The sequence below is a fragment of the Amblyomma maculatum genome, chromosome 8 (assembly GCF_055883805.1).
Source record: "Amblyomma maculatum isolate TAMU_Amacu chromosome 8, ASM5588380v1, whole genome shotgun sequence".
Classification (NCBI taxonomy): domain Eukaryota; kingdom Metazoa; phylum Arthropoda; class Arachnida; order Ixodida; family Ixodidae; genus Amblyomma; species Amblyomma maculatum.
In genome coordinates this window covers 74,197,659-74,222,212 of record NC_139351.1, presented here as the reverse complement: position 1 = coordinate 74,222,212, position 24,554 = coordinate 74,197,659, and the positions used below count along the sequence as shown (strand labels likewise).

Genomic DNA, 24,554 nt, shown 5'->3' with positions numbered 1-24,554 from the left:
AAAATAGGTGCCCTTATTGTGCGGCGCGTCAGGAATTTCACAATCTAAGAAAAGTCAGCAATGGAGCATCTTATAATATACATACAAAAATTTGAAAGAATCTTCCTGTTAGCTGGAACAGCGAACAGTGCGATGGCAGCAGTCTTATCAGGATCCTGGAGCACCGTGTCAGAGCTCACATGACCAAGAAACTTGAGCTCTGTATACCCTGTGACATGTTTGTGGTCAATCGTGAGATCATCGGAACGGAGGGCTTCGAGGACCGCTGAAAGGGTTCAGAGATGTTGCCAAAATGGTTCTAAAAAACGACGGCGTCGTCCGAGTGCACAATATAGCTCTGCCACTTGAGGCCAGAGAGGGCGGTGTCCATCATTAGTCGGAATGTAGCTTGGGCAGAGCATACTCCAAATGAGTGTTGGAATTTATATACTCTATAGTCTCCTTCAATGTGCCAATAGCCGCTTCTAGAATTGAAAGATGAGAAACATTATAAGGGTTCAATGCTGCCGAACCACATGTTGAGCGAAAGCATTAGCTGCGGGTGGCAAAGCGTTCTTCTTCTCTTTTCCTTCTTCCTCAGTCCACGTATAAAGCCGAGCTTTAACTAAGCCGCATGGACTGGCCTTAGTGGCGTATACGGGTAACGTGAATACCAGGGTCCTAGCAGGCTTATTTTGACGTAACATTCCAATGTGAAACGAGAGACCCAAGTTGGCAGCTCCTGCTAAAAAGCCCATCTTTCGCTTTTTTATCACGTGGGGTGGGACGTCACGCGCTGCGCCGTGGCTGCGACCGCGCTTCGCCGACCGCTTTATTTGGTAGCCCAGCTCTCACCCTAGTATCACGTGGGATGCGACGTCACAGCATCACGTGGGTGCGGCCGCACAACGCCGACCAGTTGAGTTGATAGCCCAGCTCTCACCCTAGTTTCACGTAGGGTGTGACATCACAGCGTCACGTGGCATGCAGGCAGGCAGGCAGGCAGGCAGGTTTATTGATTGATTGATTGATTGATTGATTGATTGATTTATTTGAATTATTGATTGATTTCAGGGAAGGAAGGAAGGAATGTTAACTAGAAAGTCTTCCGGTTTGCTAGATGGCATTGGGAAAACGTGATGAGAGAACTTAATAGAGGAACATGAAAATCACGACTAACGCAAGCCCAATTTATCACTGAAGCCGGTAGATGTCATGTAACAAAACAGTATATTGTACCCTCCGAATACAGTAAATACACATTAACAGAGATGCTGAATAACAAAGCAATTTCCACAAAAATATCAAGAATTAGATGTGCCATATGGATACTAAAATCAATGTCGATTATAGTTCCTCTAGAAACTACAGACTGCATTGTGAGGCTTCAATAAAGATCTGCTAACAGAGAACTACTGCATTTCATACTTATCAGATGCAGCATAAGGTGCATTATCATATGGGCTTCGCTACTTCTTTCTGAAGAATGGTTAAAATATCAAGGATTTTTTTCACTACCACCTATTTCGCAGTCTTCAATAACAGGGTGCTTAACGATGAAAATGAAAATATTACGTGCAAAGCTACAAGTGCTAGTCGATTTCATTCAATGTAGATATTTTCTCTTTTACTTGTCATAAGGCTATAAAATTGAGTTATTCTTTTTTTTTTCTTCTAGCAGTGGTTTTTTAATACTAAAAAAACTTCAGTTATGATAATTAAAACTTGGTTTCTTATGTGCATGACTCATTTGAAATCATGGGCTAGCTACTCCTATTTCAAAGTTCTGAAATTTAACGAGGAATAGGTTTTGGCAGTATGTATTGTTTGCATGGAAAATACATACAATATTTGAGAGCGCTAAGACCTGCGTGACACTAGATAGGAAATTTGAAAAGTGTGTGAGTAGAAAAGGCATTCATTAGGTTCAAAATGGTAAATAGCACTGAAGCTAGGAGATTGATATTGGGGATTAGTGGTGAACTTTTGCAATGTCTTGCTAAATGAAATGTAAATTTCTTGGAACTTAAAGCTTTCTTTAGTTTGATTTTTCAAAACTGCGAAAAAAAGGAAATTTCACACGTACCTACTCCGGTCCCTTGGGCTTTGAGAAATATAAATTAGATGTTACATAGGGGAATTTCAAAACCGTTAGGAAAGTACGGCATTTTCAAGGGTTACTTTGAATTATGAGCTGGTTCGTTTTGTTACAGCGAACATTTTAACTAGTTACAAAAGTACAAGCTTAAGAAATTTGTAATCATTAGTTTGTTAGGTTTGCCGTACTCTTCAATGCTCAGCTCGGGCAATAACGCGAAAAGCAAGGCGCCCGTGTGCTGTGCGATGTCAGTGCACGTTAAAGAACCCCAGGTGGTCGAAATTTCCGGAGTCCTCCACTACGGCGTCTCTCATAGCCTGAGTTGCTTTGGGACGTTAAACCCCACAAACCAACCAACCAACCAACATACCAAAAGTCCAGAACAATTACCAGTTTAGTAGGCAAGGAAGTTTTAACTGCACGACCTAGGATTGTGTGAAATTGCTATTGGAAACAAATATATATTCGCGCTTCGAGAAAAGTGCTCGCCAGTTACCTGAAGCCGATTATATTTAAGTGAAACCACCAAAGTTTATTTCAAATTCCCTGTGTAACAATCAGGAAATGTGTTTGCTATTTTTATTATTAACGACTGTTATGTCAAAGCTTCGCTTATAATATATAGAAAGTAGATGGTAAATAGATAGTAAGAAGAGATTGAACTTTACGAATCGTTTTTCAACGCCAAATGTAAGAGCTGCTCTATCGGGTAACGATTAGGTGAGATAAAAGGTAACAGTTGCCTGTACAACTGGATATTACTTGAGTAATATTCATAGGTAAGTAAATTTTTGTTTCTGATAACGCCAACTGGGATGGCCAAGCAGGGCTCGTGCATAAGCTAACCCTTGGCAAGGTCAAATTTCAGAGAGAAGATAATTTCTGTTTCAGATAGCACCGACAGGAATGGCGAAATAGGCCTGTTGTTAAAAAAAGTTTTTTTTTTTGTTTCTCAAGGCTATTTGTTTAGGTCTATGAAATACTACACAACATTTGCATCCTTGAAGCAGTCTAGCTCAATACTTTTTCTACACTGAAATTTAGGATCTGCACAATTATAATGAAGTGACTTTTTCATAAAGTAATTTTGTGGTAAAGCAAGCACTGTGCTAAGAGCACGGATGATGAAAACTTTCCATCATATGCTCTCCTTCTGCGCAGCTAATCGGTTTTGAATACAGATGCCCTTAGCAACGCAGAAGTTATTAATTGCATTTCCGCCAGCATTTTAAAACATTATCAATCTGACTAATAATACGACCAAGCTTGAAGACATTAATATTGTATACCGGCAGTGGTTACTAATTGCCTGTACCTCGTGTATAAGTACCAAGTCCTATGAGTGCACACATGACATTCTCTGTATTCATCGCAAGTTTTTCTTGAAGTGAGAGGTTCGCACTTTTAGATGAAGTTCAAATTATTTTGCTTCAGTGTGATCGCCACTTTGGTCATAACATCAGAGTAAGCATCCATTTTACTAATCCTTGCTCATTGTGCACTACAGTAAATAGAAGGGCAATAGACATTTTTATATATATATATATATATATATATATATATATATATATATATATATATATATATATATATATTGTGGGCCACCGCTCGAACAAACGTCTTTATTCCAGAAACAATCTGGAACGCTGCGCGTGATCTTGCAAACACTGGTGAATAATGACGATGAGGCGTATGTACAGGTGAAAGAGGTGAACGTTCTGGCACCGCGCTCACAATATATATATATATATATATATATATATATATATATATAGAAAGAGAGAGAGAGAGAGAGAGTGGGAGAGGGAGAGAGATTTGATAGTTTTACGAGGTATTATGACACATGATATAAATAGATTTGGCGGAGTTCTGACTCATGAAACATACCTCTGACTATTATTCGCCACGTTTACAATAACTACTCACAAGATTCTCAATTTTATAACATGACCTTACATTTATTCTAATGGAGTAAGATTATCCTATTGTCTAGAAGACGGGCGAATTGTTTACATTCTGCACATGCACATACATCAACCAATTAAATTCTTCGAACACTGAGTAATAATTTTGCGTACTTTTTTATATGCCGCAATGAAGAACATTCCGAAAAAATTGACATAATATTGTTAGAAGCGAGTATTTACTCACTGACATCCACCCAAGCCCAGCCGTACGGCTTCAAAGGGATAGCTATACAGCTTTCTCAGAAACTTCATATATAAAGAAAAATTCGCCCTTTTTCGTGGATAGAACCCGGGGCCACCGCGTTTCCGGGGCCTTTGCTCTACCAAAGGAGCTAACCAGGGCGGTCAGTGCAACAGATGGTAGGGCGAGCAGTAATTGATTCATAACTGGTACTGGGAATTGTGTTGGTCGGACATTAAAGGAATTCTCCGAAGGCGCAGTAGATTTGTAATAAAGGAGTAATTATTCAATAATATCCGCCCAAGCATAGCCATTCAGCTACAAAGCAAAGCTATGCAGGTTTCTCAAAAACTTCATAGTTAACGAAAAATTCGTCCTTATCCGGGGATCAAACGCGGGGCCACCGCCTTTTCGAGGCACTTTCCTCAGCAAACCAGGACCGACAAACAACCGATGGTAGGGCTAGAGTGAATTGATCAATAACTCGAAGTATGACTCGTGTTGGTCGGATACTTAGGCGAATCCCCCAAGCTTGAAGAGATTTGTAAAAAGGGGGTAAATACTCGTTGACATCCACTCAAGCGCAGCCGTACGGCTATAAAGAGGAAGCTATACAGCTTTCTCAGAAACTTCATAGTTAAAGAAAACTTTGTCCGGATCCGGGAAACGATCCCCGGACCACCGTCTTACCGGGGCAGTTGCTCTACCAACTGAGCTAACCAGGACCGTCAGCACAACAGATAGGAGGGCGAGAGTGAATTGATCAATAACTCGAAGTTGGAATTGTGTTCGTTGAATATTTAGGGAATTCTGTTGGATATTTAGTAATCGTGTTGGTCGGATACAGATGGTATCGTGTTGAATATTTAGGAATCATGTTGGTCGGATATTTGGTCAGAAATTCTCCGGCTGGTAAGATAGTCCCCTAAATATCTGACCAGCATATCAATGTTGCACAGTTAAAAATTTGTGAAAGCAGTAATATCCGGCAATGTCAAGAGTCGTGCTGCTTACCTCTGGTGTCAGTCTGGTTGCGTGGAAGTATTTTGTACGCACTATATCTAAACCCTAATTAATTTGATCTGGAAATCTATGTGGCTTGTATCTCCAAGGTATACTCGCGACAAAAGTGGTTTCAATTTGCATTTTTCCAATGCCGGACCTGATGGTCAATATCAATGGCGCTATGAAGCTTAGATCGATAGACAATAGATGCTAGAACCAACCGCATCCCCCGAATTCTGTTTCAGGGTTCATGTGTCTGGTTGTGAAGATGAATGTCGAAACGTTATCTTTATAAATATTTCCTTTTTGCATTTAATATCACTGCCTCAATTATACAAGATTTGTGCCATTAGCGCTACATGAAGTAAAAAAACCTAAGCTTAATATGTTCACTTGGCACTGCTAATAAAGGGCGTTTGTCCACAGAAGCCCATGGATTTAAAATCTTGTGGATTGCTTTATAGGAGTCGGCTCCCGAAATAGTTTTAGAGAAACGATGTGGCGTTTTAGGGTACTAGCTATAAACCTTATAATAAACTTGGCTGTTTAACTCCACTGGCATAACGAAGAGGTTTTGCACCTCTGTAAACAAAACGCGCGCACTGCACTACAGTACAACTGATCAGCATGATAACACAACCCACTCAGAAGGAATACGAATCAATGTTCAAAAGGTTACACGCAAGCGGTAGGAGTATCTCGTAGCTTTTACATCACCGACGACGTGCAATACATACACATATATAGATGCCAAATTATAGGTCTGTATTCACAACAGTTGGTTCCATATGTGCAATCACAGGTACTTTGCAGATCCCAAGCATTCAGACAGCAGCTAAAGTTGTACCAGACATTTAAACCAAGACGTGATCGGCGATGTACGCAACATCCAAAAAGATATTCTTTACAAATTAAGTTCGTGCTTTCAGGAAAAGAAGATCATACCTCTTAAGAATGAGTAGGGAGATCGAGGTTTTCCTCGACAGATATCGTAGGGTTTGATTATGGTGTTTAACGCCTCAAAGCTTTTCAAGCGTGAGAGACGACTTACTTGAGAGATACGAAAACATTGACTGCATGGGATTGATTATCGTTCCCGTATATCGAACACTACGTGGGCGCCTTGCTTCTTTTCTCAATCGAAGAGAAAGCCGGAACTTCATCTCTCCTTCTTGGGTACAGTACTTGAGCGCTCTTGCCACTGCACCACCGTGGTTGGGCAAGATATCAATATGAATGAATAAGATGGAATCGGAACATTTATTTTGGTATGCACGCTTGCTCTAAAAACATGTCACAGCCGTATAAAAAGCTGTAAGTAATCTCCCTTCTTGATGTTAGTCCGTCTGTCAGCATATTTTTACAGTTGGGTCCTTTTTCAGATGCCAGACACGCCGTCCTCCTTCTCCTCCTCGACGTCCTCCAAGTCCTCCACGCTTTCAAGGAGGACCGCATCAAATTCCAGCTTGTCCTCCAACGGTAAATACAGCTAGGAACTCAAACATTTACAGAAACTGACAATATATGGCTAAGAAATGAAACTCTGCTCTCGGCCCGCAAAACCTCGATTTATGATGCGACGTGGCAGCGCCTGCGTCATTGTAATCAGGCAGTAGAATAGTACGCAGCAATGTCGGTTGTTGTAGCAATGTTTTGCGAAAGTAGCTACAACCATGAAGCGTACTACATTTACTTCCACGCAATAACATGGGCTTAATACTTGCCTGATCTTAATTGTAATACGATAAGAACGCACGCATAAAGGAAGCTATATTGAAACCGCTTTGCACCAAGAACGGTACACACGAATATTCAGCTCTACGAGAATATCCAGCTAGCGAGAACGGCCCCATATAACAGTTATTTTAAACAATGGCACTGAAAGGTCAATATAGACAGCAACAGTATAATAATAAAATTATCCGCGTAAAAAAGAAGGAAAAGTACGCTAATTTTAACTACTCATTCAAACTTCCAGCGGGAACATGAAGCATGATGATAAAAGAAGTTATGCTGGCTCCAAGTTCAGATATGTAAAAGGGCCTTCAGGTAATTTTCAAATGCTTAATGACCGGTACAACCTTGTCTGAATACGCAAATCGCACTCGAAAATTATGTATCTTATTTCTGTCCAGGGTCTTTCTGAATTTATTTACGCTATTCCAACTTTTTAAAGGTTTTAAGTACATGCCCAATGTTGAAAAGCTTTGATTGTGTTACATCGTTGTTACATTGTGTTACAACAACGTTTCACTTCAAGCAACGTTTTGGTGGACTTCAAATATTTCTACTGGTAGGACCACAATTAGTTTCCTCCGAAAGCTAAGGAATCAGTCCCTCGTAATACTACTTTATTCAAAGCACCTGTATGCTTCTTGTCAAAGCAATGAAATAAAACATATATGTCTCATTACATGGAGAAGTCTTTTTGGAATGGTCACTTGAGCACATATTTGGGCCACGTACAAATAATGGCAAGCTTACGTTTATTTAACGTCAGAGGCTACAACTGCAATAAAATTTAGGGGCTTTTACCTTTCTCATGAACTCATGAAGAAAGTAATCATTTGGCATCTATTGTTCGTGTAAGGTTTCACAGAAGTCTTAAATATACCCGGTGGTCAAAGTGAAGAAAACCATATTTTAAAAGATGCAAGAGTTTTCAAAGAGAAACGAAAAAAGTTGTGTTAAGAGTAGGTTGTCTGGCCCAATATATTTATCTTTTTCCCGTAATTGATCAAGCAAGAGTAACTAGGTGATATTTTATTTGTTTTCTGTTGAAATAAATCATCAATGCAAAATTCAAGGACAGTCTTAAAATTGCCGACTAAAATATTGGCACCATGGAACCATTCAATTAGATTTGTTTTCTGATCCTACTGTATATCGTTCATGATTTAAGAGCTTGCATGTAGCAATTGTGCTTCTTATGTATTCCTACATGCTCCCTAACCTAATAATAATATCTCTAACCAGCCAATCTATGGCTATCTGGTTGATGGAGACATGGAGAGTTCTATCTCGGAGTTTACTTTTCGCTTAGTCGCATTAATTACCCTATCACTTCAAAACAACACAGTAGCTGAAAGATGATTTTGTAGATTTAAGATTGTATTGATATTTCGTAGCACTTTAAATGTATTGTCCTTGTTGCCCTAATGATCATGTTATACTCCTGCTCTGCTGAACTGCTCGATGACGCAAAAAGTCTCTCGTAATTGCACGTGTTATCCTACTGTCCTATATTTGGGCGAGTGACTATAAGATACGTCCGAAGAAATGTTTTCTATCACTGTCAGCAAAGAACTACGTGTAAAGCATTTTTGTAACTAAATGACTTACATTAAATGAAGGTAGTGAATATCTGTTAAAGCGAAATATATTTGTGCTGTAGTGTCAGCTATGACCTGCAGAAAGCGATCGTGTGTCGGCAATTCTCTTTTTTCAATTATCAGTAACTTCACGTTTTCTTTCTTTCGACGCAGTGTCACGATAGACAAAAACCCGGAGATCCATGCGGCCCGGGCTGCTCCTGCGGTACTGGAGGGCCGTTCAACCGTCCTCAAAGACCACTTCTCTGCTTGCCAGTTAAAACAGGTTAGCAGGTTCGGATCTTCAGAAAACTAAATAAATTTCATATGCTGGCAGATTTCACTACTTTTGAATGAGAAATAAAATACGCTGCAACAGAAAAAATATGCGCAAAGACGTTTCTGTGGATATAGGGATAAAAAAATATTCAAGAATTACTTGTCTGTCATCATTTGGTGTTCTGTCTTTTCTTCGCGATAAAAAGCTAATAACAAAAAGATGTGAAATGTTTCGGGACCGCCAAAATAGATCCGTCATACAAACTTTATGGCTTTCTTGAGCGATCCTAAGGGCTAAATTTTCTGTGATAAAATAGGTAGTGTTAGATTAGGCTCGGAACCCCAATGATTGCGTTGGCCTTGCTGCTTGGGGTCCAGCGGAAGGCATGAGCAATCCCTGCAAATGACGGGGCGCTGGTGCGCCGATTAACATGAACAATGTTTATACTGCATCACGTACACAAGGCCATAGAAGCAGGCACAAAGAAAAAGCCGGCGCGCTCACAAAGTGGGCGTCTCTGCGCCGTCTCTGGCAGCAAAAGCAGCCGCTGCTTCTTATACGGCCGGCACTTCAAAGGGAAATGAAAAAAGATACATTTTATAGCAAAATTTGCTGGCTCAGTCATAGGGGTGGGGAAGAACCTATTGTTACCGGCCGAGGGCGCCTCTCACGAGCGCTGGGATTCGCCAGCGTTTGCCCACTAACGCACGCACACACATGATCACATGTGTAGCTTGAACACGTCGAGGAATTTTAAGGACGAGGGTCTTTGCCCGGTACCTCAACTAAAATCAACGGGATAGTGTAATCACGCTCACAGGCTTCATTAACATCAAGCTCTAGCATTTTCTTCGATATTATAGCCTCCATAATATCGCACTGGCGGGGTTGTACATGGTATGTCTTGGACCGTGCTGTCTCTGAGGAGGTATGTTCAATGTCATGAAAGGTATGTGCAGGCATATGAGAAAATTGATCTTCTAAAACTCTTGCAAGAGCTCGTGCAATACGGTTTTCTGTTCAGGTGACAGCGGTGCTTTAGAGGCTGTCACTAATTAGTCGTTCGGTGACTTCCCTGTTCGCCACTGTACCTAGTCCTGAAAGCTCGACTGGAAGCTCTTCGGGCACTTCCACCATCTTACACACCACTGCTTCCTTTTGCCTCCAAGGTTTAAGATCATTATAATGCCAAAATTGATGCACTGTCCGTTTTCGTGGCAGACTCTCCGTGTAGTTAACATACGACAGGTTTTGAACAACCTGTGCCAGATCCCCCCACTGCACTTCAAGTTTGTTTTTCAGCGATGGGCATAAAATCATTACCTCATCGCCCACCTCAAAGCGACAGGCCCTGGCTGCTTCATCATAATAGACTTTGACCCACTTTTGGGCCTGGGTAACTGTTTCCTTTGACAACTCCTGTGCCCTTTCTAAACGTTCTAGTAAGCTAAGCACGTACTTGACCACGAATTGGTAATCGCCTCCGGCCTTCACATAATTCTCGAAGCTTGCGAAGAGGAGACTGCAGCGTCCGACCGTACACAAGCTCTGCTGGCGAAAACCCTGAAGTCTTATGCGACGAGGTTAATAATGTGAACAGCGACGCCGGCAGCCATAGCTCCCAGTTAGTTTCGCGCTCAAAACACATTGCTCTTAACACCCGCTTGATGACCGAGTGGAGCTTTTGACTGAAATTCGACTTTGGGTGATACATGGAGCTATACAAAAGCTTTATTCCGCATCTTTTCATAAAGACACTGGTTAAAGTGCTAGTAAACACTGTGCCCTGAAAGCGGACCGCTAACTTTCAACAACCTGTTAATTCTTTCTTATCTGGCGCCTTGAATTCTCCAGGTTCACTAGTATATACAGAGGACTTGGTTGTGCCTCCGACCCTTTCTCATTTGTCGACATTGTCATCTCCAGAAATACCGCCTTTACAGCATGCTCTCGAGCTCTAGGTCTGGTTAAGCCTAGCCTCTTCAAACAAGCCCCATTTTCTTAAAATGAGGTACGGGTACTGAGGAGAAAGCATAGATGACACCTCAGCTCTTGTCTCCGTTGCACAAAAGGTCCTTCAATAAGCAGTTAAGCTATGGGAAAACACACGTTGAGCTGCCTCAGCTTGTTTGATCCATGCGCACTAACAAGTGGACATCTTTGGTTCTATGTAGGGGGTGAACCACATCCATTGTAGCCTCACAATCACCAATCCCTCGACACTCTTTCCCTTGCACTAGGAGATCCGAGTGTATACGGTTCGAGAAACATCATGCTGTCGTCATTCGTGTTCTCGTCAGCTACATAAAAAAAGACTTTTTGTTCTGTTTCTGGACGCTGCGCGGAAACGTGTTCCGCCTCTAGCACATAAAACAGCTCGCGAGTGCTTTGCCTCAGACGTCCGTTTGCGTTCGGCTTCGGCCATAACCGTTTCTTTATGTTCCGCACGGACGCTTCACTCGCATCCACACCACCTCTGTACTCCTTCGCTTTAGTGGGTGTGACTACGGCCTCTGAAACTTGGAGCTGAATTCCCCCTTTTCACCGTCCTTAGCTCTGCGAGCCCGATGCATCACAAACTCTTCAGCTAGCTCGGCGGCTGTATACACCGTACTAATGTCTGGCTTGTCCAAGACCCAGTACCGCAAATTCTCGGGTAACGGACTATCAAACTGTTTCAGCCCGAAACACCGCAGAACTTTATCGTGGTCATCATACGCCTTTCTTCTTTGAGCCACGATACACGGTTTTCATAAGCTTACGGGCAAACTCTGGATAAGACTCACTTTCGCCTTTCTCTCATTCCCGAAACTTCCAATGGAACGCTTTTGCTGTCAGTCTGTACTTCTTTAGCAGCCTCGATATCAATTTTTCATAACCTTCTGCCTCCTATTTTTTCATAGGAGTGATTACGTCAGCCTCCTTACCGGGTAATAATATGAGCAAAAGCTGTGGCCACGTTTCCTGAGAAATCTCTTGATTCTTGCACGTTCGCTTGAATTTAACCAGGAACAAAGCAATGTCCTAACCATGCTTAAACGTCCGCATCAGGACACTCATTTTGAACGATTACCGTTCTGCTGCACCGTAAGCTCGATTTGCATTACGAGCGCGTTCAATCTCTACTTCGAGAAGTTTCATTTTTAATTGTGTTGACGCGCTCGCTCCTCTTTCTCTCGTTAGTTAAGTTCAAGATCATCTTTTTTTCCTTATTTACGTTGAAGTTTCTTTAGGTTGCCGTTTATCATTGATCTCAAGGCATTCAGAACGTTCGCTTCCAACGTAGGAATAGCGTTTTGGTAATTCCGGTTTTCTGAGTTGGCCTCGTATATTCAGACCCAAATCCTTCGCAAGCTACACCAATTCGGGTTTGTCAAATCACTTCAAGTCCATGGCTGTTTCGAGTGCTGCCTTCTGTACCGTCTACAACCGCTTTCCTGCAAATTAACCCAGCAGGAACAACACAGTTACCATCCCTCTTTTCTACACAAAACTGAGCCTGACAAAACTCAGCCGAAGAAAGTTCAGACCTCACAAAATTTTGCACTCAGGAATGCAGCGCAGTCGTTCCACTGCAGCGAACCAGTCATCACACAGGGCTTGTTACACTGCTCCCGGCGTGCCGTTGAGCTGCTCGTTGCACGGGTGACGCCTACGTGCTGTGGCGTTGGCCCTTGAAAATGTTGCCACGTCTCGGTGGAACGCCAAGGAGGGCCTAGCAATAAATCGTTTGAATGGCCGACCAGAACGAGTCTTGCGTTCAAGCTTATTTCTTTTCGAGGCTCACGCTTGTCGTCTCAGATGTCATCTTTTGCGTCGTCTTCTATGCGTCATTTGCCCCTCTCCTCAGGAAGCATCGTCTCGATGAGATCAGTCCGAGTTGTACGGCTTCATATGCACAACGCGGACGACGTCTGCTTGTTGCTGGCATCGCTTTGATGTCTACATCTCGTCTGGCACCTCGTCACAGAAAAGTATTAATTTTTTTTGCTTCCATCGCATTGCATTGTGCACACGTACATTCGAGTTTCATTTCTGTGTCTGAGTGGAGGCCTTTAGGTTGGCTGTCCTGAAGAACGCGCAGCTTGTTGATGGGTGGTGCCGTATACCTTCAGCTACTTCCACTTGAGGCGGGAATCCCATGCGCCAGGCTCATTCCATATTTCTGGGAAAGTGCAGCTTTGTGGTGGTATTATTCTGGTGCAAGAGAGTAAGTGGCATTATGATTCAATGACATCCGCATCCTGTTCCTTTTTACGTCATGTTTTGCGGGTCCTTCTGTGTTACGATACATTCTTCATGCAGCAATGCCTACAGTACACATGCAGCACATTCAGCACAAGATTGTCAGTAGACGGCGTGCTTTCCCTCACAGTTTGCAATGAGGCGTGGTTACGCCATTCACGTGAAGAAAATTTAAAACGTTTTCTGGCCTATGAAGCTCACAGAGCTGGGGCTATACCTGTGACAATTGTAGCAGCGATGCTGGTCTGGAATGTACTCACTAACAATAAACTTGAGGTTTGCTACCTCCACAGCATCTGAAAGAATGCTTGACTGAAATTACGCCATGAGTGTAACCAAACATGGCAGAAGCAGGCTGATTCGTTACACAGCCACGCTGCCTGTACGAAGGAGAGACTAACAGCGGAGGAGACATGGCTGTTGTAAGACAGGAGGTAGGGAAGCGAAAGATGCATAGGAGGATAGGAAAAGGTAACTGGCGTTTATCACTCTCAGGTCAGCCGGAAGGTATTGTCAGAAGAAATCGTGGGCCTAAGTGGTGCGTGGGCCCCACCGAAGGGTTTTAAACTTCGAACAATCAGCGTCGGTTCAACCACTTGGATCCCCCTTTTCCAGAACGCGGCGATGCCACGCATGGCTAAGCGTGGGAGCAATGGCGTCAGTGGTGTTGCGCAATACCCACAAACACATTTTTTGGTTGATGCAGCGAATTAGAATGAGTGCCCGGGGTGCTTGTTCCGCATGTTTCAAAAAGTAAACACAAATAATTGCTAACTTTAAACGACTATTTGCGGCAATGTATAATAAAAGAAAACATAAAGTGCATCTTGTCGCTTAAATAAGTCTGAAATTTTCACTCGAATAAAACGTGTATTGATGCTACCTCAACTCTTGTTACATGATCTTCCGCTACCCAGTGGGAACCGTACATTTGGGCCCCGTCCCGTGTTCCACTGGTAAAAATAAAAGACCTGTGATGTCGCTTAAACACCTGTAAGAATGAGTGAAATAGAAGTTGCAGGGCCAAACCAAAATGTCCACACAGTGGTCATCTGAATTCGAGAAGTCGTTGCTCTTTGTTTACATGATAGCAGCTCAATGTACTCGCCTTTATCGAGTGAAAATTTCAAAACAATGGTCAGCAATTATTTCAGAATTTTTCTTACATATATACATACATGTTGAAATTACGGCGCGCGCTCGTATTTATCTCAGGGCTTGCCTTTTCAAGGAGGCATTAAAAATTGATATGTTAGCCAAGTAACGCGTTGCTATTTTACATATTCCCATGTGGCACTTTTATGGTGTTAATAACCTGGGGCCACTTCAAAAAGGTAATTTAGGCGGTCTCTTTCTGACTCTCGTCTATTGAAAATTTTAATAATCTTTCAATAATCATGCCTGTCGAATTGTCGAAAGTAAAGGCGCAAAAATGCTAGATGTTTTCCCCTCGAACCACTATCCTGTCAGAAAAATGGTAGCGTATTAGAGTATCCGCAAAAACTATTTAACATGTGGATGGTTGGAATAGAGCAGAATCTCTAAGTTGTTAACTTTATTGACTATTGTGGCTTTTAAAGAGAAGATGCTTAAACTGCATGCATGTAGGCAACACCTATTTCTCGGGAGTTGCCCTGCGTCTGATAGGCGTTTACATAGTTGGGCGTGGCAGCAACGGCAAGATTAGCTACATGTTAAATGCTACATGCTTTCCCCTCGAACCACTATCCTGTCAGAAATCTGCTAGCCTATTGGAGTATCCGCAAAAACTATTGAACATGTGGATGGATGGAATAGAGCAGAATCTCTAAGTTGTCAATTTTATTGACTAATTTCGCTTTTAAAGAGAGGATGCTTAAAATCTACATGCATGTAGGCAACCCCTATTTCTCGGGAGTTGCCCTGCGTCTGATAGGCGTTTACATAGTTGGGCGCGGCAACAACGCCAAGATTAGCTAAATGTTAAATGCTACATTTTTCCCCTCGCACCACTATCTTGTCAGAAATCTGGTAGCCTATTGGAGTATCCGCAAACACTATTGAACATGTGGATGGTTGGAATAGAGCAGAATCTCTAAGTTGTCAATTTTATTGACTATTGTGGCTTTTAAAGAGAAGATGCTTAAAATCTACATGCATGTAGGCAACCCCTATTTCTCGGGACTAGCCCTGCGTCTGATAGGCATTTACATAGTTGGGCGCGGCAGTAACGCCAAGATTAGCATCACCAACCCGTTCATTTCTCTCGTACAGATTGTACTTTGACTGCTGCTGATACCAGAGGCACCGCCATTGACATATCATCGGACGGCAACCTTTCTTTGGAATTCTGGCGTCAAAGAGGGGAAGCAACTACTTCGACCGACAGCATTTGCCCAACGCAGCTGAGCAAACATTGTAAAATTAAGAAGCATAAGAATAATACACCGATATTACTCCTGCTTATAGGCTTTTATAGTCTTGAGGGCTGTTACAATACAGGGTATTAGGCGGAGTTAAAGAAACATGATTTATGCAACGATGGCATATCATCCAGCTCCGTTGGTTCAGCCTGCAAGTCTAATCAATAAATTCTAAATATTGTTACAGGAGAGGGTTCATTGTATACAAGATAGGCGGAAAAGGCATTAATGTCAGGAAGATCCAGTGTCAGGCTGATCACGTTTGTTGTTGTTTTGCACTGTCCTGTCCTCGCGCTTTCCGCTCGTTCTTCTCTCGCTCATGCAAAAAGTCACGCGGCGCAGCCTAGTTGGCGCAATAGGGACCCCGCAGGGAAAACGAACCTCGTCCTTGAGCGAATCAACAAGATCTAGAATAGCAGCGGTGCAATAGTGCGTCGTGCGGGATAGCTGCGTCTTCTGCGAACAGCAATTCGTCGATGTCACTTTAGCGATCATATAGGCTATGTAACTAACAATAGAGGGTCCGGCGTGTTGCCACAAGAACATTTGCTAAAGTCCGCGGCATCGCAATGGCGTCCAAAGCCAAACTAATTTTCTTGGTTAGTAAGTGAGTGCAACATGAGCTGCATCATACCTTATTTTGAATGGCTTTGGGTTTGCGATCGCCTGAAAAAGAGCAAGACCACGTTCAGCTTCAGCCAGACAAAGTAGTGACGCGGAATGGCCGAATTGCTCAGAGAATGGAAGAATTGTGTCCAGGAATGTTATTAGCGAGTGCGCGTAGAGAACTAAATAAGAAAAATATCCGGTCACTTCATGTTTTATAGCGTAAGTCACAAATAGCTGGAAATCATGCCAGGTCTTGTGATCTGACGTAATATACATCGACATCATACTGATAAGAGTCCTGTTTAGGCGCTCGGTAAGACCACTTGTCTGATGGTGGAAGGGAGTAGAATGACGATATTAGGAGTCACAGACTTGCAAAAGTCCTTTCACGATATGTGAAGCAAACTTTTTACCGCAGCCACTTATGATCTCTCGCCACACGCCGCAATAGACTTCATTTCGTGTCCTCGTGCTTTCTCTGCCACCTTGCCCTTCCCTTCCTCAAGCGGAACGAGGCGTGCTGCAACGTAATTGGCGTAACAATATATACATTATTCCTTAAAATTGCCAGAAATTTAAATGAGCACAGAAAGGTCAATAAACATGCCTCCTTCATTTCGTATATATAAGATATAGCTTGTGTCCTCGGGAATACCCTTTCATGATTAGCTGGCAGTGCTGTGGCGAAGTGACATTTTCCAATGAAGATGCTGCTGCTCTGCGTTGGTGCTTTTGTAGTTTTAATTCCAGCCTCTGAGTAAGCAAATCATTTTATTATTACTTACGATCCAAATGTTTCGAACAAAAATGACAGACAGAGAGCAGCCTCATGAAAACGTCCTAAATATAAGTTACATATAATATAAATCAAAGCTCCAAATATTTCCCTTGGCATATATTTCAGTTTTGTGCCGGATTTTCAGGCCGTTAGGGCCATAGGACCTTAGGGTAACAAACCGGATTCCAAGAGAAGGAAAGCGTAGCAGGGGACGGCACAAAGTTAGGTGGGCGCATCAGGTTAAGATGTTCGCAGGGGTGAAGCGGATGCAGCTAGCACAGAGCCGGGTTAATTGGAGAAATATGAGACAGGCTTTCGCTCTGCAGTAATATAATCAGGCTAATGATGATGATGATAATGTATATGTATGTACACATGCATGTACTGTTGAGGAGAAAGTTTTCAGGACACATCATCAGGTATAGAAGACAACTGCTCAATTGTTATCTGCTGACCGGTGACCCCATTCAACGGCCTGAAAGCCAGACATATTTTGACATCAGCCAGTGAATCAAGAGACTGTCAAAGAAGTGGCGCTCGTACGGTCAATTCGTTTTTTTCTTGTACTGCAAACTTTTTCTTCACTAGTTCGTAAGTGCGTACGTACATAAGTACGTACGTACGCTTGTATATATGTGCTATATGGGACAAAACTCTCTGGACAGAAAATCTGGTGATTTTTGACCAGAAGCATGATGTAAACGAATTATCATCTTATTTTCTAGCACACGTGAAAAAAATAAAGCCAACTTTCACATCAATAAGTAGAGCTTGACACTATTGACCGATAAGAAATTTATGCGCTTCGATCACAGTTTGTGTGATTTACAGAGTTTTGTCGCCAATAGTATATGTACGTGCAGGGTCATCAACTTTAGCTATAACATGGCCACTACGTTCTAAGCTTCATAGCGCCGATTCAGTCTAGCAATAAATATAAGTGGCGGGCCATGTGAAGCACCGTCCAGGGTCCCTTTGAACTTGCAACGCTTTGCATCGATATGCGCGTGCGTCAGACACTATATCATTTTGAAAGGATCAACCGTATTGTAGCTAGACGTGAATGATCCTATAGAATGTATGTATCTCTGTATGCATATATGCATATATGTATGTATTGTGAGCCTTCTGTGAACGTTCTTTAATTTGTAGATGCCATTATCTTCCTCTTTCATTTGTACATACCATCATCATCGTCCCGCGGCACCGGCTCCGGCGCGCGCCTGGGTTTTGTCATCGGAGTAAAACGCCAGACACGGCATCCCTTGCCTTGCCGTCTCGACCTTGCCGTCTCGACCTGGCCTTCTTCCACAAGTGGTGGAGGTAGGACTTGACCCCCTTGCTGTTTTGTGCCCTGCCTCTCGCTGGAGCTACGTTCCGGTCGCTGTTTACCGCCTGCCACCATCGTTATGACTACCGAGAGTACCCACGAATCGGCAGCACCCTCTAACTCGGCTGTACCACCCCCGCCGACTGTGCCCACACGACAACGCGACCCGCCGCTGTTCGCTGGTCGTCGCGATGAAGACGTCGATGACTGGCTGGACACCTATGAACGCTGCAGTAACTACAACCGGTGGGACGATGCTCTAAAATTTCTGAATGTTTCTTTCTACCTCATTGAGGTCGCCAGAACCTGGTTTATTAACCACGAACCCCACACCACTAATTGAACCACGTTCAAGCAGCAGTTCTGCCAATATTTTGCGGACCCAGCAGTTCGGACTGAGGTCGCGAAGAATAAGCTCGCCTCTCGCCTCCAAGGTCCCGATGAGTCGTACGCGTCTTACATAGAGGCCATACTTGCACTTTGCCGGCGTATTAGTCCCACCATGCCGGAACCTGAACGCGTGCACCACATCTTGAAAGGAATTAATTCAGTGGCATATAACACCCTGATTGCCCAGAATCCTTCTACTGTTGACGCCATTATTGCGACCTGCCAACGTATCGATCAGCTGCAGTCCTCCCGATTGGAGCCCGGCATTGCTACTGGCCCGACCTCTGCTGACCTAGATCTGCGGGCGCTGATTCGAGCCATCATCCGGGAGGAGCTCCAAGCCCTCAAGCCTGTCTCTCAACACGGGTGCGATCATTCTTCGGTACCTTCTAATGACGCCGGTCTCCGCAACATCATTAAAGATGAGCTGGCAACAATCACTCGGCCTATGTTGTCCGACCCTCCTGCACCCCGCCCAGCATCGACTTACGCACACGTCGCAGCATCACCCCCTTCTTTTGTTCCGCCGCCCCAACTGGCACTGCCCTACAACCATATCAACGCCGTTACGACGGCTCACCCTACGCCACCCTATTACGCACCCTGGCGCCCCTCTCGCCCAGTGTGCTACTACTGTGGAATCCAAGGGCATATATCCCGCTTCTTTCGTCGACGCATTCAAAGCGAGTGGCGTGGTTACGACGCCTTCGAAAGTGGCGTACCCTCATATCAGCGGCGACCTATTCCCAGCCCACCTTGTCGATACTCTCCACCGCCGGTATCCTCGTCTGAACCAAATGGCGCCCATGTATCTCGACGCCGGTCCCTTTCCCCATACCGCCGCTCAGTTTCCCCTCTCCGCCCCGCAAACACTCTCCCTGTCCGCCATCCGGAAAACTAAGCGTTGCAGTTTCCGCAGGTCAGACTGCACTCTGCGAACTTACTAAAAGTCCTCCTGATCGCCCGTATAACGTGATTGCTGTTATCGCTGAAGGTTTACCGGTTGAAGCTTTGATTGATACAGGGGCTGCAATTTCTGTCATTCACGCTGATTTGTGCTACCGTTTGCGAAAAGTGATAACACCATATGATGGGCCTGAACTCCGTGGAGCCAATGACGTCCCTTTGCGCCCTTCAGCGAAGTGCACCGTACGAGTTGTTATCGACGGCATCCGCCATCATGTACAGTTTGCTGTGCTCTTACCTTGTGCGCATCTGATGATTTCTGGATGGGAATTTTTGTCAACCGCTTCAGCGCTAATTTCTTGTGGTGAGCGTGCTATCCATATGACAGACAGCGATTTTTCATCTGACTTTTCTGAACATCATCCCCTCTTTGCCACCGCTGATACTGTTTTGCCTCCTCAGTGCGAAAAACTGCTTACTGTTGTTTCTGACAACATAACTGACGGGGACGTACTCATAGCACCATCATATAGTCATGTTGCACGCGGCATCGCCTTCCCGTCAAGTCTTGTCCGGTTCCACAATGGCTCAGCGACAAAAGTGGCCACTACACTTCACGTGTATCCATCGTGCTCCCAAAAGGAGCTCCTCTGCAATGCATGGTGGATGTTCAACCTTTTTCCCTGGTGGTGCTCACCGTCCCTCCGCCTTAGCAACGTGTTTCGTCAGACGTCTCTCTTTCTGTTCTCGCAAAGACTATCAATCCTAAACTCACGCCGAACCAACGCCAAGAACTGCTGACATTGCTTCGACACCACCAAGCCATTTTTGATGCCACTGCCACACCACTGGGAAAGACTAATGTTGCGCACCATCGCATCATTACTGAAGGTAACTCTATCGTTCGCCGAAGGCCTTAGCGGGTTTCCCTCTCTGAACGAAAAGTAATTGAAGAAAATGTAAATGGCATGCTTCATCGCAATATAATTCGTCCCTCAACAAGCCCATGGTCCTCCCTAGTAGCGCTAGTTAAAAAAAAGGACTGCTCGGTACGCTTTTGTGTTGATTACCGCGCACTCAACAAAATTACCCGCAAAGATGTATATCCCATGCCGCGAATTGATGACGCCCTTGACTGTCTCCAAGGCTCCGAATATTTCTCGACCTTGGACCTCCGCTCAGGTTATTGGCAAATACCACTGCACGAGGACGACAAAGAAAAAACCGCTTTCGCAACACCCGATGGCCTTTGCGAATGTAATGTTATGCTTTTCGGACTTTGTAACGCACCAGCGACATTTGAAAAAATGATCGATACTGTGCTTCGTGGCCTAAAATGGAGAACCTTTTTGTGTTACTTGGACGACATTGTTGTCTTTTCGGCAACCTTTAATGACCATCTCACGGGCCTGAATGAAGTCCTCACCTGTCTCGCTTCGGCAGGCGTTCAGCTCAACACCAAGAAGTGCCACTTTGCACACAAGGAAATTAGAATATTGGGACATCTGGTCAGCCATGACGGCATTCGCCCAGATCCTGAAAAAAATCATCGCGGTCTTGAACTTTGCTCGTCCACCACGGACTACAGATTTGCGCAGTTTGCTAGGCCTCGCGTCTTATTTCCGGCGTTTCATAAGGCATTTTGCAACTATTGCTGCACCACTTCACGAGCTACTTAAAGCACGCAGCCCTTTCGTGTGGACTGAACAGCGCAAAACTGCTTTTAATGACCTAAAGCAGGCCCTTACATCAGATCCTGTTCTTGGCCACTTCAGTGACAGCGCTCCAACTATCTTGCACACCGATGCCAGTGGTCACGGTCTTGGCGCTGTACTTCTGCAGCGTGATGCAACATCGCATGAGAAAATGATTGCCTTTGCCAGTCGGACCTTGACTGATCTGACTGATGCTTCAAGAATAATTATGTCAAATTATGTTTTCTGACTCGCTCAACCTGACACGAATAATGAAAGCAACATGATTCTTGTAGGACTAATCCTCTCGGTATCCAGCAGTTCTGGTCCTCGCTCACGCGTATGTGTTCCTTGAAAGTGGCAGCAAATTGAAATTAAATAAGTGAAATGATAGTATTAACACACATCTATAGCACATCGAGTTTCTGAGAAGCCTGCAAAACTGACTGTGGTGGCTCATGCATGAACATTAGCAGCATGTGCGTGACCCGGACGTAACGACAAGATTTTAGGGCAGCAAAACTTTCCAACTGTCATTTTCTGTATAAAACGAACGCCGCGATCATCATGCAAAGTACTCACCTACAACACTAAGATGTGCGCCTGCTAACAAGGCTATTAAATGTAATTATTTTTTAGTCTGAGGAACATGCTGCTCGAGCTTAAAATGAGAGCAAATGATATATGACTTCGTCTATAGGGTGTAACGTCCTCAAAGTTACTCATGCTGACGCTGTGGCTTATATTGACAAGGGGCGCACTTTTTGTTTCGTTTAGTTGAAATGCGCGTATGCGCCATCTGAGCTTCTGAGTCCCTGAAAAGAAAAAAAGTAATTTGAAATGTACGTTTTCTTCTGCAGTAAGAATACATTTTAATGCGTAAATGTAACAATCACATGAAATTTGTCAATGGCCACTGCTAGCTGCTAGAGATCAAATTTCTCTCGTCTGCTTTTTTTCTTTCGAAGTTGAAGAATGGGTTTCAAATAAATAATGCTTCCGTCAAGGGAGGCAGAAAGTAAACAAAACCGCTCATGTATGTTTATTTTCATGTCCTCTATTTGTAGCGGCTAGTTTTTGGAATGCAGTGAATAAAAACAATGAATATTAAACCTATTCCACGCCTTCTTATAAATAAGGCCACCTACAATGCCACAATTATCATCCCTTATTTGGTGTTTAAATATTGTAAAACGGAATCAAGTGTACATTGTTCTGCAGTTAAATGAAAGTATAAGAAAATTCAGGTATACCATTACTATAAAGCCTAAATACGAGCAGTTACTAGTTATAGGCAAATTAAAGGTACGATTCACAGCGTGTATATTACTGCACTCAACAACAAGCAAAGACGATTTTTCACATTTTAATATTTTTTAGAAAATATTTTTGATCACTAAGGAACACAATTACGGAATTCATTGACGTGTCTATCGGCTATATGCATTAGACGGGTGGATGACCTTGCTTTATTTCCATGCGTGCTCCACTCGAAATACTAAATGCACGAGCAAAAGTGTAATGCCTATGCAATGTATGTGATGTCTAAATGTATACAAAACTATTACACCAAGGTGTTTCATTATAGTCACATCGCTTAGGCAAGTGAATTGGGATAACTTTGAAGAAATAAACAGTTAACCTTAGCTATGTTTACTTTTAAACAATATTTATTGTTTGTATGCAGTCATTTTCAATAATTTTTCTTTCATTACCTTTAACCAACAGGACAGAGATTGTCTTGAGAATGTACAAATTCTCCCACTCAATTGATTCATTTCTACATAGAAACCCATACCTTTCTGCATCTAAGGAATAAAAGGTGGATATATTTGACAAATAATTCACAAATAAAAACAGATCTTTACAATAAAATCAAATGCTCGCACTCGCAGTAGCAAGAAAGTGGTGGACAGTTGACTTAAGGAATGAAAGTAATTAAAGGCGGGTTACTGAGCCAGAGGCAAGCTGTCAAACATCTATATGAGTGGGCAATATATTTAAGGCCCATTATAAATGACTGCATGCAGCAGTTACAGTGATTCGGTGTTACCTTTTTTCACTGCACTGGTTGCAACAAACATTACGGCCATCGTACGGCATTTCGACTACTATCTTTCGCAACGCGATTGAAGGAAGCAAGCAGCGGGAAAATGTTGTTTTCTACTGGTAATGCAAAGGCAAGCTGTCCTATAACTGCATGCACATTTCCTCCCTTTGCACGATGAATGAAAGCGACGTAACATTGCGAGTTGTAAGAGGTCCACCGTTCCTAGGAATAAGCAACAAATTATGTTTAGCTTAAAAGAAAAGAGGAAGGAAAGAAGCCAACAGTCGGATAATAACAAGATAATTAAACACAAAGTAGAAGAAAAAACACGTTGTTTTAATCTTCTTCTTTGTGTTTAATTATCTTTTCCCTAAACAGATTACATTACTAATCTCTGTGATATCCAAGTAAACATTAAAAAAAGAAGACATAAAGTACCATCCCCAACGCTTTCCTTGGCCTCGCCGACTGTTGGCTTCTTTCCTTCATGTATTATAACGAGCACCCTCATTTCCCTTAATTGATTTGCTTGTAGCTTACGGGGGTCTCGGTTCTGGCAGTCTTGAAGCCATAGGTAGCGTAAGAGGGTTCTAGCACAGCTTTCGCCCTCGCTCTTGATCACGTTCTACGTGACGCTGGCGGTAACAAAGAACGTTCCACGTCCGCCGCCTTGGCTGAGGGCGGCGCTGGTAACACTTTTAAAGTTCGTATACAGACAACATAAATACCCAAGAAAGTAGCAGGGGGGACAGTGGCCGATGTAGCTCAGTTAGAAGAGCACCGGACGCGTTACTCGGAGGTCGTGGGTTCTGTTCCCACCATCGGCACGTTGTTTTTTCTTCTACTTTGTGTTTAATTATCTTTCCCCTAAACATATTGCATTACTAATCTCTGTGATATCCAAGTAAACATTAAAAAAAAAGACATAAAGTACCATCCCCAACGCTTTCCTTGGCCTCGCCGACTGTTGGCTTCTTTCCTTCATGTATTATAACGAGCACCCTCATTTCCCCTTAAAAGAAAAGAGGCACATTATAGAAATATGGCCTGCCGTTGCATCAACAGCGTAAATCTCTTGAGTTCTCAATTGTCTTGACGACGCCAGTGGACGAGCAGTTCGCCACCCTGCTCATGACAGCTGACCTCACGCCATACCACCACATCATGAGCAGCTTGCAACAAATGACGGCGAGTGAGGTCCGTGACCTGAAGCTCTTCCCACCTACGGAGAACGACTAAAAAACGCCAGCTCCTGGCCGACACGAACCTCGGTAACCGCAGACTGACACATGTGCTACGCCACATGCAACAACTGGTAGGAAGCACCAA

The 24,554-nt window shown here is 43.4% G+C and overlaps 1 protein-coding gene across 2 annotated transcripts in view; it reads left to right on the top strand.

The window, feature by feature from the left end:
* The first annotated feature begins 3,383 nt into the window (after positions 1 to 3,383).
* The window catches only part of LOC146181526 (uncharacterized), a 48,131-nt gene continuing 26,960 nt past the window's right edge, over positions 3,384 to 24,554 (top strand). Inside the window, exons 1-3 of one of the 2 annotated variants that reach the window (XR_014700219.1) lie at positions 3,384 to 3,541; positions 6,613 to 6,709; positions 8,716 to 8,979. The gene's annotated coding sequence lies outside the window, so the exon portion shown is untranslated. Of the gene's footprint in view, positions 3,542 to 6,612; positions 6,710 to 8,715; positions 8,980 to 24,554 lie in introns of those variants that run through there. The other variant, XR_014700220.1, reaches the window with a different exon arrangement.